The sequence below is a fragment of the Danio rerio genome, chromosome 18 (genome assembly GCF_049306965.1).
Source record: "Danio rerio strain Tuebingen ecotype United States chromosome 18, GRCz12tu, whole genome shotgun sequence".
Taxonomy (NCBI): domain Eukaryota; kingdom Metazoa; phylum Chordata; class Actinopteri; order Cypriniformes; family Danionidae; genus Danio; species Danio rerio.
This window is the reverse complement of record NC_133193.1, coordinates 17,386,291-17,402,500: the sequence shown is the minus strand read 5'-3', so window position 1 is coordinate 17,402,500 and position 16,210 is coordinate 17,386,291. Positions and strand designations below refer to the sequence as shown.

The window sequence follows — 16,210 nt, the reverse complement described above, 5'->3', positions numbered from 1 at the left end:
ACTGCGGCTGGACGGGTTAAGCCTGCGATGCTCCAGCGAGCTTCACAAAAGCCCTGCGCTGCTGTCTGCAGGTACTGAGAGATCGCGATTCGGAGAATGAGAGAGAGAAAGAGAGAGAGAGAGAGAGAGAGAGAGAGAGAGAAGTGCTGTGCTGTGCTAGGCTTGTGTCTCAGGCCTGGCTCACTCCACACAGACATTCAGCACACACACACTCGCATTACAGCACACAGACCTCTGCTATAAGGTTTTCCTGACAGACTTTTCAAAGTTTTTGATGCATTACAAAATTGAATATAAGTATTGTATATACAGTATATATGAAATATAGGGCGTCAAGGTGGTGCAGCGGGTTGCACGATCGCCTCACAGCAAGAAGGTCACTGGTTCGAGCCCCGGCTGGGTCAGTTGGCATTTCAGTTTGCATGTTCTCCCCACATGGCGTGGGTTTCCTCTGAGTGCTCCGGTTTCCCCCGCAGTCCAAAGACATGTGGTATATGTAAATTAAATAAGCTAAATTGGCTGTAGTGTTTGAGTGTGTGTGAAAATGATATGGATGTTTCCCAGAACTGGGTTGCATCTGGAAGTGCATTCGCTGTGCAAAATATATGCTGGATCAGTTGGGGGTTCATTCCGCTGTGGAGAATTAATTTACTACATATTTATTTGGTTTACCTAATCAAAAATGCCAGAAAATCCTCCAAAATACTAAGTTATTTGTGCTCTGTTGAACTTTTTTTAGAAGCCTGGGGAAAATGCTTTAAGCTTGCCATAACATATTAGGCACCATAACTGTTTCATCGTTGTTAATAATAATAATAAAAAAAAATAATAATAATAATAACAATAATAATAATAATAATAATAATAATGTTTCTTGATCACTAAAATACATAAGAATGCTTTCTGAAGCATGTGACTCTTACTACAACCCCGAAACTGTGAGGCTAATTTTTTTTTTTTTTTTTTTTGTCGCAGGAATTAATTACACTTTAACATTTTGAACTGTATAAAGTTTTACAGTTTTACATTTCTAAAGAATACTTTAAAAACAATTAGAAAATATATTTTACTGTTTTTCAAAGTATTTTATATATAAACATCTGGTTTGATCAAATAAATCAAGCCTTGCTGAACAGACAACTTTATAAAAAATATTATAAAATTAAATAAAATAAAAAAATGGACAAAAAATGCTGTTTATTTTGATAGTTTTGACAAATTGAGTTTAAAAACTTTTATGTTTGCAGTAAAAAAAATCTGCAGTATATGAATATAACATTTTATTGATTTTGAGAGTGCTAAATTTATAATAAAGCCTGAGACCGGCGAGGAGTATTACAAGCCAACAATCCCTGCTGATTTACACCAGAGAACTTATTTGATGTATTCACTATTGAAGCAGTTGTGTAAACATCTCACACAACACAAAACACCTTCGCAACAACTTCATTGGCACTGTAAAGTTAATGGACTGAAACTTTGCTGCCATGCAATCTCACTCTTTCCAGTGTGGAAGGAGGATTATGACTTTGGGAGGAACAGATTTATGGAAGAGAAAGTGCAGGAGAGAAAAATCAATACAGCTAAAATCTCATCGGACAGTCTAGACATGAACACCTGGACCACATCTTCCACAGTCCAGATATTGCAGAACAGATACTTGTTCATGTATTAAAGGCAGATCTGGCTCAGGAAAACATTAACTTTTTGGCTTTTGCATTCTAGTTGAAGTTTGAAAACTTTCAAGGATACAGAAGCACCATGGAAATATGGTTAAAGTGGTCCAAAAGAACATTTTGAAGGCAAAATTTAAGTTGTTTTTAGCTTAGATCTCATTGTGTTTGAGTGTGAAGAAGCATTGTAAATCAGTTAGATAATAAGTACTAACAAATAAATTAAATTATACTTAATTACTTTCTCCAATGGCTGTTTAGATCGAAGTTGATATTTCATTGCCTTAGAAATTGAGAATGTAGAAAAATAAATAAAGTAAATAAACACATAATAATTATTCTTTAATTAAAATCATTATATTTTTATTAATTAATGTTTTCCGATTAATAAATAAATTATACATTTGTATAGGAACAGTGCAAAAAAGCTAAATATAAACATTAAGGTGATTATTGTGTATAACTTAATAAATAATCTGTACATGAACTTGTTGGTGGTTCATTCCGCAGTGGTGACCCGTCATAAATATGGGACTAAGCCGAAGAAAAATGAATGAATGAATGAAAGTAAAAATATCCAAAAATCATGAAATTGAGCATGAGGATTGAAATAAAGTGGACTGAATCAACCAAGTTGGATCATCCCACTGAATCGGTTTATAACTCTCAAAACACATCTGAATCACGTTCGAAATTTCTCCACTCAACTTGAAATCAACGTTACAACGTAGAGCAATCCATCTTCATCCAGATCCTAAACCACACAGGCGTCACCTCAGGCCTCAAAATACCCAAGACTCCTCAATCTCAGCCTCCAAAATTGAACAGAATAGCAGGGCGTCTCAAACAGTAAACGTCCGCCCCGTCCAGTGGCCTGACCAGCCAGCCATTGGTGCAGATGGCCCTCGTGACCCGCTCTCATCACTGGCATCAGTGTTCAATGTGGTTCATAAACAGCGCCACTAACAGCAAAACAAATTAGCCTTGCATGTGAGAGCAATTGGAGAGATTGTTGATTCGCAAGCGGGGCCAAGACAAACAGCAGCGGTGGACGTAAACAACCATTCCTGAAGATGACTGACCCTGGTGTGGTTCGGAAGCGGAGCATGTGATAGTCTAACAGGGTTAGGGCACAGGACGTGCTTGTAAGACGTCAGCGGGCGAACTGGGCATTCGGGCCTTGCTTTCAGACCGAGCATACAGCAAAAAGAGTGTTTGCACTTACTCTCAAAAACTGATCTTTGCTGGTTTTTCAAACTACTTACTTAAAATGAGCTGAATCCACACAAGTTTCCTGGGGTAGAAAACTGTTTTATGTTCAATCCACTTAAATTTGTTAAAACAATTATGTTAACTCAAGGGTCACCAACTTTTTGGAAACTGAGAGCTACTTCTTGGGTACCGATTAGTGTGAAGAGCTACCAGTTATTAAATAACACATTTTTCTTAATTTACTTTTAATTATATGTTATTGTTAATAATTAATTATATTCATCTATGTGAAGACATTGATCATATTAATGATTTCTCACAGTAGTTGTCAACAATGATTTAACAATTTAGATAAATATCAATATGCAACACTTCATTTGTCTGAAATTGTTTTTAAAGTTTTTTTTTAAATTTATAACTTAAAGTAATTTTCAAATTTACACCAATGCAAGTGTGATTTGAAAAGAATACCTATAAAAACATTAGATGCAGCTTACTCATATGTGGTGCTATGGTGAGCTATTATTAGAACAGGCCCACGGGCAACTCGTGTGAACCTGGCGGGCTACCTGGTGCCCACGGGCACCATGTTGGTGACCCCTGTGTTAACTCAATCAATTTGTGTTGGGACAACATTAGGCATGGGACGATAACCGTTTTCAATACTGCGGTTTAAAAACAGTCAAGGTATTAAAACCGCCAAAATTTTCTGCTATACCATTTCTACGTTATTTATAAGGTGTTTTTTTTTTTTTTTACGTTTTTAAGTATCAACAATATCTTCAGTAGAAAAGCTATCCAAGATGTCATTTTAAATTGTAATGAAATCTGTGTTTTTTTATAGTGGTGGAGAGAGCTTAACACAATTTAGGAAAATGAAGATTGATGAAGATAGTTTCTTAATTTGCAGGTATGTTTTGTACAGTAATTACATAAGCTGAAGGTGGGACACATTTTGCAGAGCTAATCTGCATGGTAGAAACTACATGCTGATAATCAACAATAGAGTATATTGTGATGATGAACATGCATGATATTGTTATCTTGAACACTTAAAGAGTGTAATATTAGAGTGTAATAAAGAGCCCCTATTATGCAATATAAAAGGTCATATTTTGGTTTTGGGTGTCTCCAGTAACAGTCCGATATGCATGCAAATTAAAAAACACTTTCATTCTTATAATCTGCATTTATTTTTACCTAATGAACCCAACAACTTCCATATGATTTGTTCAGCCATTCATTTGTTCCCAAACCTCTCCTTAGCTCGAAGCTAATCTGCTGTGAATGGTCCGTTGACCCAGTCTATTGTGATTGGTCGACTGCATTCAGCTCAAGACAGAGAGAAATGCCCGCCATTAATTTAAAAAAACAAATGTTGCACCCATATTGTTTGCTATGGAATGCAAAAACTGTGAAGCTCAATATCTCGAAATCATTCAGAACGCAGATAGAACCTTATAATTCCAAGGTGACGATATGTCAGTGATTGTCATCTTCGTGTCATGATCAGTCCCGTGATCCTCCACACTTCACTAGTGTCTAAAGGGAAAGGCACGTTCACGTTTTACCGGATCGAGCATTTTATGCTTGCTGATGTCTCGTATCATCGTCGATAAAAGCAGCCAAAAGAACCAAAAACAAGATGAATCATTTGTTTGACTCTGAATCAAATCTTTCGTTTAAGAATCAATAGTTTTGAACATGGTGCATTTTCAGATTTAAACCTCAGCTGGATTTTTTCACTCAGTGGATGGAATGTTATTTTTAAAAATCTATAATAGGGCCTCTTTAAATACACTCAAAAATGACTTTTGCTGTTTGCTTAAACTATTTATTTAAAAAGAGCTGAAAGAACACAATTTTGAGTTTTGTTTTTGTTTTTTTGAGGGACAAATTAATTGTTTTATGGTCAATCTACTTCAATTTGTAAAAACGAATAAGTTAACTTAAGTTCTTCATGTTGTAGCAACACAAATCTATTGTGTGAATGCCAGCAGGTTTTTTTAGTTTAGTTTTTTTTTTTTGCTGAAGAAATCTACAAATAGCCTTTGTTAATCTTAGGTGATGCTAACTTCTTAGTGATTTTCTTTCTTAAAACATACTACTTGTTTTGATAAATCTTGTTAATAACCATCACAATTCAGTTGCACAACATCCAGTTCTTTTCTCCTATTCTAAATATATTCCAACAAGAGAAACAGCAATGACGCTTTTCAACAGTGTTTTTCTGACTAAGCAGGACAAACAAAGCTGGATGAATATCAACATGATGTACAGTGGGCTGCAGCGGACTGTGGATCTCCTGTGGATCATCTACAGGTGTGTTTTTCTGACTCTTCAAGCAAGCTGTACAGCACGTACCGCCTCATTTCCATGGCCACCACACACACCTTCTGCACTGTGCTTGATGACTTATTTAAATCATGAGGGTGGCAAGGGAAAATAACAACAGGCCAACAAATATACAAACACATACAAACAGACTGGAGAATTTTTTACAAGAGATGATGCTTGACAAGGTGCACTACGAAAATGCAGGCTCCCTGTAGAATTTGTGTTCAAAAATAATGTGGATATTATATATTTATTTCTAGTCAAATGGAATCAATAATCTGAAATACAAATATAAATATTACATGTTGACCATTTTGACATGGACATAATGTGCAAGGTAACAATGCAGTGCATCTAAAAAGCTCTTTAAAAATAATTTCTAAATGTAATTTTCGTTTAGTGTACAATCTCTAACATGACAGCAAAATTAACCATGTTTATCGACAGTATTTCCATAGTGTGCAAGATTCATTATAATAAAAAATGTATACACTACACTTCATGACAAAAGTCTTGTCGCCTATTCAAATTTTAGAAACAACAAATATTAACTTGACTTTTCGTTGATCATTTGATTTTAGAAGCGGCTTATACGAAAGGCAAAGGACTCTATATTAGGCATATTTTACTAAAATAATTTATTATCATGCCTTGATTATTAATTAGGACAGAAAAGATCTGACTTTGCTTAGACAAAAGTCTTGTCACTTAACAGTAATAATGTACAGATTAGAATATAAAGACATGGTGCAGTGGAAATAGAATTAACATTGTGTAGGACTCATATGAACTTGGACAACTGCATCCACACATCTCTGCAATGACTCAAATCACTTATTAATAAAGTCATCTGGAACGACAAAGAAAGCATTCTTGCAGGACTCCCAGATTTTATCAAGATTCTTTGGATTCATCTTCAATGCCTCCTCCTTCATCTTATCACAGACATGCTCAATAATGTTCATGTCTGGTGACTGGGCTGGCCAATCCTGGAGCACCTTGACCCTCTTTGCTTTCAGAAACTTTATAGAGTGAAGTATCAGGAGCGCTATCCTGCTGAAGAATTTGCCCTCTCCTATGGTTTGTAATGTAATGGGCAGCACAAATGTCCTGATACCTCAGGCGGTTGATGTTGCTGCAGATCTCTTGCATTCCCCCACACCAAATAGAACCCCAAACCATGATTTTTCCTTCACCAAACTTGACTGATTTCTGTGAATCTTGGGTCCATGCAGGTTCCAGTAGGTCTTCTGCAGTATTTGTGATGATTGGGATGCAGTTCAACAGATCATTCATCTGAAAAATCTACCCTCTGCCACTTTTCCAAATGATCAACTAGAAGTCAAGTTATTATTTGTTGCTCTTACAACTGGGATTGATGACAAGACTTTTGTCAGGTAGTGTATATTTGATTTAAAAGTAAAACTTTAAAACTTTCCAATTATATTGTACTTAACAAAAGCCTATTACGATTTGTTTTATTCGTTTTTTTATTTGTGCAATTTATTATTTTTAATAATAACGATTTACTTTTTTTCCTTTGACTTAGTGCCTTTATTTATTAGGGGTTGCCACAGCGGAATGAACCGCCACAATTAAATTTATTTAATCATACATATTTATTTTTAATATTTATTATTGTCATAGATTTTTTGTCTAATTAAATGAGATGCATTTTAAATAGACAAAAGTTAACATGTAGTAGTGTAGTGCAACATTTAAGGAGCTTAATATATGCAATTATAAATATTCATATTTTGCTTAGTTTTTCTGGTTTTAAGCACAAAAGAGTTTAAATATATCATTAATATAATTTGTAAAAGCTCATCTACAACAATACATGATGATTTCCTGTCTATTAGAAGAGCAAACTGAATATTATGTCACTTGATGCTTTAAATGTTCATGCTTTAAAACAGGGATGGTTCTGATTGGCTGTCATTGATTTTAGAATGCTTGGTAACATACAGGTTCTGTTTCAGGTTCTGACTAGCCTATGTGTGTGAATTATAATTCATCAATTATAAGAGTACATTTGTGGCTTGTTAATGCCAAAGGGCAGTGGAAAAGATCAGACTTATATCACACAACAAACACATCCAACCTTGAAGCAGATGAGCTACAGCAGCATTGCCTAACAACAACAAACTCAGGCTATAATTCACAATTACTCATTTAGCAGATGTTTTTATCCAAAGTGACTTACAAGTGAGGACAAAAGCAGCACTTCAAAACATCAGAGAGAACTAGTATACAAATGCTATGACACATCCAAGTTGTTTTTCCTCTGAGCAAACACTAGCAAAACAAAACTAGACAATAGAAGATTGTCTAAAAAAAAGGACACCTAATCTGATTGGTCTCGATTTCCACTGTGAAATTCGGATGGTAGGTTCAGAATTTGCTGTAAACAACATGAAACCTCATGTCACCGCACTGGATGATGAGAACAGGTTTAGACCCCTGGGTTAAACGTGTGTGTGGAGGCTTTGGTCTAAGCGCTCTGACTGCTCTGGTGGGATTTGTGTGTGGGCTGAAACGCTCGTATTGGACTGTTGTCATCAAGGAGACCTGCTTGCACGGATCATGTGCATGTGTGCGTTCAGAGCATGTACATGTCTCACTGCCACCCCCAGTCCAGTGGTGTGTGTGTGTATGTGTGCATCTGCATGTGTGTGAGGAGCTTAAGCGTGTGAGGTTGGTAATCTGAAAAGCAGCTTTGCCTCTAGGCGCTAGTGTGAAACTTGGCTGGAGAGAAATACAGGGAGGATGACAGAGAGAGAGAAAGAGAGGCTGTTACGTAACAGGGCTTTTCTTTTTGTCAACAAACAGGAGAGGCCTGTTTATACACACACACATATATGCAAACAAAGTTAGTCACCAAATGCTGGCACGAGAGAGTTTACTTCAAGAACACACCCAACTCGTGAGATGCAAGGTATTACTCTGCACAAACACACTCCAGACCAAGCCACAGTTAATGTTTTGTAACCAGAGCTGGACGCGGTGAACAGAAACATCTTGGAAGAGAGGGAAAGTACGCGCCGAGGAGCACAAGTGGCCTGGCTGGGATTTCTGCACGTACACTGAGCCACGCTCACTTACACATTTATCACGTTCTGCAAAAACAACAACCCTGCGTGGTTGTTGTATAGAGGCCTGCGATTTTCATTGACGTAGCCGACTAAGTTAGAACATAACCTGCCCATGAACATAGTACAGTACATGATGCTCCTTACTCTGAGGACTTTTTTTTTTAGAACACCCAATGTTAAGTGTCATTAAGCAGTCGTCATCAAGAATTCGGCTGATTTTACTTTGGGAATTTCGTTTAATGAGCAGAATGTATTCAAATGTAATTATTTAGTTATTATAGATTTATTATCCAACTACAAGATTAGTCCCACTTTGTAACAAACAATTAAATCCTGTGTAAGTACATAGTAGTTAAGGCCACTTAATATAAAGTGGGACCCCAAGATTTATTAACTCCAAGATTTATTTTTTACGAAATCAAAATTTTTATTCAGCAATGATGCATCAAATCGACCATATATGACAGTGAAAATGACTGATTGTTATTTAAAGAAAAATAGTTTAAACAAATGCTGTATTGTTGAGCTTTTGTATTGATTTAAGAATTCCTTGCAATCCATCATTGCATAATAGCGTACTGGATTAGGTCCAATAAGTAGTGGACGCACATGCATGAGCGACTGTTACTAGAAATGAGAATTATTTATATTAAATATTAAATTACCCATAACACTGTGTGTTATTAACGTCTATACCTACTCCAACCATCACAGTAGCAAGGGTGTTACAACATAAACTATTGGACCAGATCAAGTAGTTCGTCAAACTAGAGACTGCAGCAAAAACATCTTGAAAATTTAAAGCAATACCATGGTATTCAAAACTGATAATCATAAAATTATGTTTTTATTCTTTATATATTTCACAAGATTACTGTTTTAAAGATATTTTATTGAAATGAATTCAGCCTTGATGATAATTGTAACGTGATGTGACGCTGACAACGGAAGTGTGGATCTAAATGCAAGTTTATTAAACAGAGAATGGTCAGGAAAGCAATGGTCAAACCAGGAGTAAGCAGATGTAAACAGGCAACACAGAGTCGTAGACAAATAAGCAGGCAGATGGTCAAAGGCAGCAAACAGGAATCAACAGACAAACAAGGTGAGGGTCAAAACACGGCAAAACGAGACAAAGTAAACTCGTTGTAATGTCACAAATACAGTAAACAAGACTCCGCAATAAGAGTGTCAAAGTGAGCCGTACATACAGGTATGTGTAATCAGTTCAAGAGCAGCATCAGCTGTGGAAGGGTAATCAATGAAGACTTGGAGCAGGTGTGTGTGTGTTGCATGACTGGATCTTATAGTCCATATACCAGCAGATTTGTAGTCCTATGTGTTGTGTGTTTTTCAGCAATCTGCTCAGGCTGGATCGCTGGTGACCGTGACAATAATAGAAGATGGACATTGTGACATTGTCTTAATAAAACTAATATTTTCTTCAAGTTACTGTTACACAATATAGTATCACCAACGCAAAATTTTTATTTAGCTCTCAGATAACAAGCTAACCATTGGCCTACTAGCATAACAAGCTAATATTTAGCCTGATAGCATAAACTGGTCAAAGAAGCTCTTTTTAAAGTCCACATTATCCGGAAGCAGCGGCTGTTTTCTTTTTCTTTCGTATTGTGATGCAGTTTCCAGAGAAACAAAATATTAAATTAAATGACAAAACAGTGGGCGTGGTTTGTTTTTCTACTGCAAGTTGATTGGATGTAGTAAAGTAGGCATTTCATTCAGAAAGATCTGGAAAATGGTTTTGGGGAGAGCTATTACAACAGACACTACTGTCTCCTCACCATTTCTGTTTTTGTCAAAACTGACTGGTGGAGCAGCATAGTTAAATTTTATCCATGTCCAATTCCTAAAATATACGTAATCTGACAATTCAACTGAAAAAAAGCAGAAAGTGCATTTTCACATTTCAATTAAAGATTTGAAGAGCAAACTTTTTTTTTTTAACATGCACAGATAGATTATTCATCACAAAACTAGCAATGTGAGCAAGCAAAATCGTATGGATAGTTTTGATTTCATAGGGACTTTAATGATTTAGCTTTTTTGGAGTGGGTGTTAAAAAGTTCGATTCCCACATTATTTCATATCTAATCAACCTTATAATGAGCTAGAGAATACTTCACTCATTCATTCATTTTCTTTTTGGCTTAGTCCCTTTATTCATAAGGGGTCGTCACAGCAGAATATACCGACAGCTTATCCTGCACGTTTTACGCAGCGGGTGCCCTTCCAGCTGCAACCCATCACTGGGAAACACCCATACAGATACACTATGGACAATTTAGCTTAGCCAATTCACCTATAGGGCATGTCTTTGAACTTGTGGGGGAGCCTGGAGCACCCACAGGAGAACATCCAAACTCCACACAGAAATGCCAACTAATCCAGCCGAAGCTTGAACCAGCGACCATCTTGCTGTGAGGTGACAGCGCTACCCACTACTCCACCTCAAAGAAATTATTATTTATTTTTTAAATAATCATATATATTTTTTTAGGTCAAATTTTACTTTTATTTTACATTAAAATTAAAAACATTAAAAAATTTAAACATTTAAGTTTTGCAAGAAAAAGGACTGTTGGAAACAGCATGTTATTGGTTGTTGCAAAGGTGTAGTTAGCTAACATTTTTTTTTAAATAAACACCACATCAACTTTAAAAAATATTATTATGTGTATAAATTATTATGTGTGAAATTATGTAAAATTATTATTATGTGTTAATATTGTTTCCACACTTTTCAACTCAAGTAACTCAACCCTTTCTAAAATCAAATGTAAAGTGATTCCAAAAGCAACTACACACACTCGCGAGTCAAACAACTGCAAAAACAAAAACTATAAAATATACAGACACACTGTCCACTTTATAGCGTTGTGCTCAGAGTTCTCTGCTGTGAAAGTCTGGACATTACCACATATCTAAAATTACAACAGAACAACAGCACCTGCTTGACATTTTAACCATTTTGCACATTGTGTGCAGACACATGCTCACGTTCACCTCACCACGTCAACACAAGTGATCATGAGAGAGAGAGAGAGAGAGAGGGAGAGAGAGGGAGAGAGAGAGAGAGAGAGGCCAATTATATCTGCTCATGAGTCATGACCTGCTGCTCAGCAACCAAATCACCAAGTCAATGCCGAGGCAGAAAAAAGTATGGCTTCTTGCTTCAACAAGAGAAATCCAACCCCAAAAAAGAAAAAAACACAACAAAGATAAACAAGTGCTAAACGATGGGAGAAAGCAAGTGAGTGAGCGGGAGCGAGAACATGATGAGCCACGTGAGTTTGGCTCAGACACTGCAGGCCGGTTACGTAAACACCCCCCGCTCCGTCGCCTCATGGACTCAGCAGACGCCGCGCCTCTCCAATCCCTCCGCCTGCTGCTGCGCCACGCTTTTTTCTCTCCTCTCACATGGCTTCTCACATGCTCGCTCCCTCCCTCTTTCTCTCGTTCCCTCGCTCGCCCTCCTACTCTCTGTCTCTGCCGGCGGTCTGAGCAGAGCAGGCTTGAGTGAGACTGCAGCTCCACTCTCAGGGCAGGAGAAATACGGCAAAACAGCCAAAGCCTGTGGAGAACGAGCTCTCCAAAATAAACAAACACATACGGATGAGGAATTGTGCAAACTATTGCTTTTCTTGGGCAAGAGACGAAACAAAGCTGAGTCACTTTTAAGGACAGTCTTTTTATTAGAATGATAACTATACTGCTAAATTAAATCACAATAGTCTCAAAATTTGTCAATTTTCACCGCACTTCCACCATTTTTGAAATGAACTGAATCAACATTACCTTGGGCTAAATAACGACAGCTTCACATAGAGCTGTTAATAGCAAGTACATTTGTTTAACCCTCTGTTGGGAATTTTTTCATCCACTCTGGGGTGATTTTGAGTCTTAATTTGGCCACAACTTTCTCTGTTTCCAGCCTGATCTCACGAGGAAAGTTAAGTGGCTAATTTGTACGAATTCGTACGAGTTGAGTCGTACGAAAATGTAAGATTTTAAAAAGGAGGTGTGGCACCAACCCCGCCCCTAAACCCAACCGTCATTGGGTGATAAGCAAATTGTACTGAATTGAATAAATTAGATGGTACGAATTTACACGAATTAGTCACTAAATCAAAAAGTTACGAATTGCCGTGAGATGGTGTTGGTGTTCAAATCGAATCACTTTTATTGTCACTTCATTAGCAGCACGTGTGCTATGATGAGTGAAAAGCTTAGAAAAAAAGCTTGTTTCAGCAAATTGAATAATTTTTGGTTACAAACCTTATTACCACACGTTTTAGAAAAATGCTTTATAAATTTTCAATATACTGTTTGCAAATGTATTACTCCTGTTATGTTTGTGGCAATTTTTGCCCCATTGACTTCTGTTTAAATGACATTTTTTGAGTGCAAAGCCATGACACCATACTATTAAGTATTCTTTATTGTTGGTGGTTTTCCCTCTTGGGAAGAGGTACATTTTTTTCTGTAGATCATCAGTTGCAGTGCAAAAATGATTAGTGTCTGGCTTTGAGCTAATAGTTTCTGGCTTTTGGCTTTGTGTGTGAGAGACCTTTGTGCACTTATCTTGATATGTCTGAGAAAATTCAAATAAGCTGCTCAGCTTTCAGAACATAGTAAACATAGTAAGTGTAGTTATGCACAAACACACTATAATCTGCTGATTTACGCCATAAAACTTAATATAAAAGCAAAAAAAATTTTTTGCACAAGGGTTAATGGTGCCAACTAATGATCAACAGCAAAAATGAGAGATTAGATTTCTTTCCAACAGAGAAAACCCCCAACAAATCAAGAATACATGCATTATTTTGTGTCAAGGCTTTGCAATCAAAAAAAGTCATTATAATGGATGTCAATGGGGCAAAAACAGCCATGAACATAACAAAAGAGCAGTCCATTTGAACAATACACAAGGCTTAATATTTGATTAACTCCATGGCGCTTTGACACAGAAACGATTTGTATTCTCGCTTGAGGATGTTTAATGCCTCACAACTAAAAGGACACCAATGTGAAGGTTCACATCAACGTGCAAAATACCAGGCGGAAAAGCATAATTTAAAAAAAGAAATGTCTTATTGTCAATAAGACCTATCTATCTTTCCGTCTGTCCATCCATTTATCGTTTATTTATCCGTCTATCCATCCATACATCTATCCATCCACCTAATATCAGAATCTTGAAACAGAGAATATACAGTAATCTGAGAAAGAAATTCAATACCTTTTAAGATCCCTTTTAAGGCTCTTTCCATACATTTAAGTTTTTCTCAGTTGCTCTGTGCATTTCTCAAGACAATCAGTCATTTGTGCACATCATAGTAGCAGTTTCTCATTCCTTTCAACAAATTGCAACTAGCTGAACATACAATAAACACGACTTGATAGAACTCAAGCACAAAATGGTCTAGGCAAGCACACATTCCTAATGATGAAGAAGATGCTATGAGGCTGCTGCCACTTGAACTAGCCATGTTTTGTTTGGCAGTTACTAAACAACATGTGAACAACAATACAACAAGCTTGTCTTCTTCTGCAAGACAAATGAGTGTTAAGGCGGATTCATACTTTCAAGTGCACGTGTGCGGTTCGGTTCAAGTGCGTCAAGTGCACGTGTATGGTTCGGCGCATCCTTCGCGCAGTCGCATAGCCCTTACTGTGGCTGGCGCTGATGCACACCTCTCAAAAAATGTAACTGCACGTCGCAACGATGCGCATCGCAAGCTCTGTGATTGGTTAGCTTAGTAGCAGTGACGAGCATGGGCAGGAGCCACGAGATACATGGATTGATTGTTTACAAATGTAGAGTTGATGATTAATGTCTGCTGGTTACAGCCTCTGCCGGTTCCTGCCTCTGAATGAGTGCATTTTATCCACTTGTAACATTCAGAGAAAACAAAACACCCAGGAAGAAACTGGACACAGAGGGAAAAAAAACCTACTGTCAGGTAGCTTTTCAGAAGTGTTATTGCAGAGCAACACAAACCTCACGCAGAAGTATAAATACACAACTACGAGCATGGCTTGCACTGTGGGTTATGCCGATCACTTGACGGAGAAGTATAAATCAGCCTTTAGAAGTGTAAAGTTGAGCAGCACAACCTACCAGTGTATTTCTGTTTTTCATTGAGAGTCGTCTACTGTCAAGGAGTGATCTTGCATGTTAATTTTGCTTATCACCAGTAAAAATTGCTTGAATGCAGAAAAATATCTTGAAAAAAAAATGCTGAGGCAAACGCAAGCCACAGTTGAAGACTGAACTGAAAGCTGTGACCATTTTTTTTCAGCATTGTGATGCTGTTTCTAGAGAAACTAAATATTAAATGAGAATCAGTGGGTGTGGCTTGATTTTCTACTGCGAGCTGATTGAATATAGTAATATAGTAAGGGTTTCTGTAGATAGCCAGTTAGCGTTTCTGTGTGGAGTTTGCATGTACTCCCTGTGTTTATGTAGGTTTCCTCCGGGTGCTCTGGTTTCCCCCCATAGTCCAAACACTAGCTCAAAAAGTGAATAAAATAAATAAATTGCTTGTATTGTATGAGTGTGTGTGTGCGATTGAGTGTGTATGGGAGTTTCCCAAAACTGGGTTGTGGCTGGAAGGGCATCCTCTGCATAAAACCTATTCCGGAATAGTTGTCGGTTCATTCTACTGTGGCGACCACTGAAATAGAGACTAAGCCAAAGAAGAATGAATGAATGAGTATTACAAAGCATAACAAGCATTTTACATTGCATTCTACTAGCTGTGATGTCATAACGACTATGTTGTCATTAATGATGTTTATAATGCAACAGCTGGAACAGAATCTGTCCTTTACTCCTTGTTTCCTCTACTCTTCTGTGTCCTCAAGTTTCTCTCGCCCTTTTCTTTTTTCCCCCTCGGTGTGCAAGGCTGTAGTCAGCTCTCTGCAGTATTGATTTGTGGTGCTGGGTGATTTGGCTACTTGCTCGAGCACTGTGAGCGTGTCCTCATGTGCCTTTGCTTATGTAACAGCGCGGGACTCTTTCTCTGCTGAATGCTGATTAACTGTCTGGAGCTTTAGGACTCCCAGCATTCACCCTGCCACAGATGCCAACGACACTGCAGAGGAGCGAGAGCTGCACTTCCCTTTGTGCACACACACATACACACTCTTTACAAACTGAAAAGAGAGGTCACCAGGTTCACGTCGTTTGGTTTTGGCACTAGCGCCCTCTTCTGGTGGCTGTTGACATGGCAAAAACATTCCCAAGAGGCATTAGGGCAGGTGCATTTCTGAAATATATACCGTATACAACTGTAGTTAGTGGCACGGTGTAGTAGAAACACATTTGTATATACCTCCGATAAAAAAAAAATTATATAGTAATAGAAAAGTCTTTAATAATTTACCGCATTTTTTGGATCATAAATACAGTAAAACATGTAATATTGTGTATTATTACATTTAGAAAATTTGTATTTTGATGTTGACTTGAGAAAACCTAGCTTGAATTTTTAAAACAACCATTCTTAAAAGGTTGAGGTGTGAAACAGGCTTGTGAAACAGTGTGAAAGCTAAATTTAAATAGATATTTTTAAAGTCGATTTTTAAGTTTGAAAGCAGATTTTCATTTCACAAAGTGGTTCAATTTCACAGAAAGACAATCCAATGTGTCTGCTAGGGTGTTGCTAGAGTAGCGACAGATGCTAGAGGCCATGGTCTTTAGCCTCCTTGTTAGAGCAACCAACTTGTTGGTTAGAGCAACTTGTTAGGGCAACCGACCAACAAACAGCGGAAGGTCGCGGTTCAATCTCAGCTCAGAGCGGTTTGGGTGGTATAGGAGCAGCGGGGTTACATTGGTGCCGAGACCCCGGTTGGGTGTGAGGT

General features: G+C 37.5%; 1 protein-coding gene and 2 long non-coding RNA genes across 3 annotated transcripts in view; 2 read left to right on the top strand and 1 right to left on the bottom strand.

The window, feature by feature from the left end:
• Window positions 1-6,619, top strand: part of LOC141378739 (uncharacterized) — a 6,791-nt gene extending 172 nt beyond the window's left edge. The window contains exons 1-3 of the long non-coding RNA XR_012394004.1: window positions 1-71; window positions 3,730-3,795; window positions 5,128-6,619. The exon at window positions 1-71 is cut by the window's left edge and continues 172 nt beyond it. This is a non-coding gene — a long non-coding RNA (uncharacterized lncRNA). The remainder of the gene's footprint in view (window positions 72-3,729; window positions 3,796-5,127) is intronic.
• Window positions 1-16,210, bottom strand: part of itpr2 (inositol 1,4,5-trisphosphate receptor, type 2) — a 164,623-nt gene that overhangs the window by 78,722 nt on the left and 69,691 nt on the right. The window lies entirely within an intron of this gene.
• On the top strand, window positions 10,977-15,785 carry LOC141378738 (uncharacterized). Its single transcript, XR_012394003.1, has 3 exons — window positions 10,977-14,193; window positions 14,308-14,419; window positions 14,493-15,785. It is a non-coding gene; the product is annotated as an uncharacterized lncRNA (long non-coding RNA).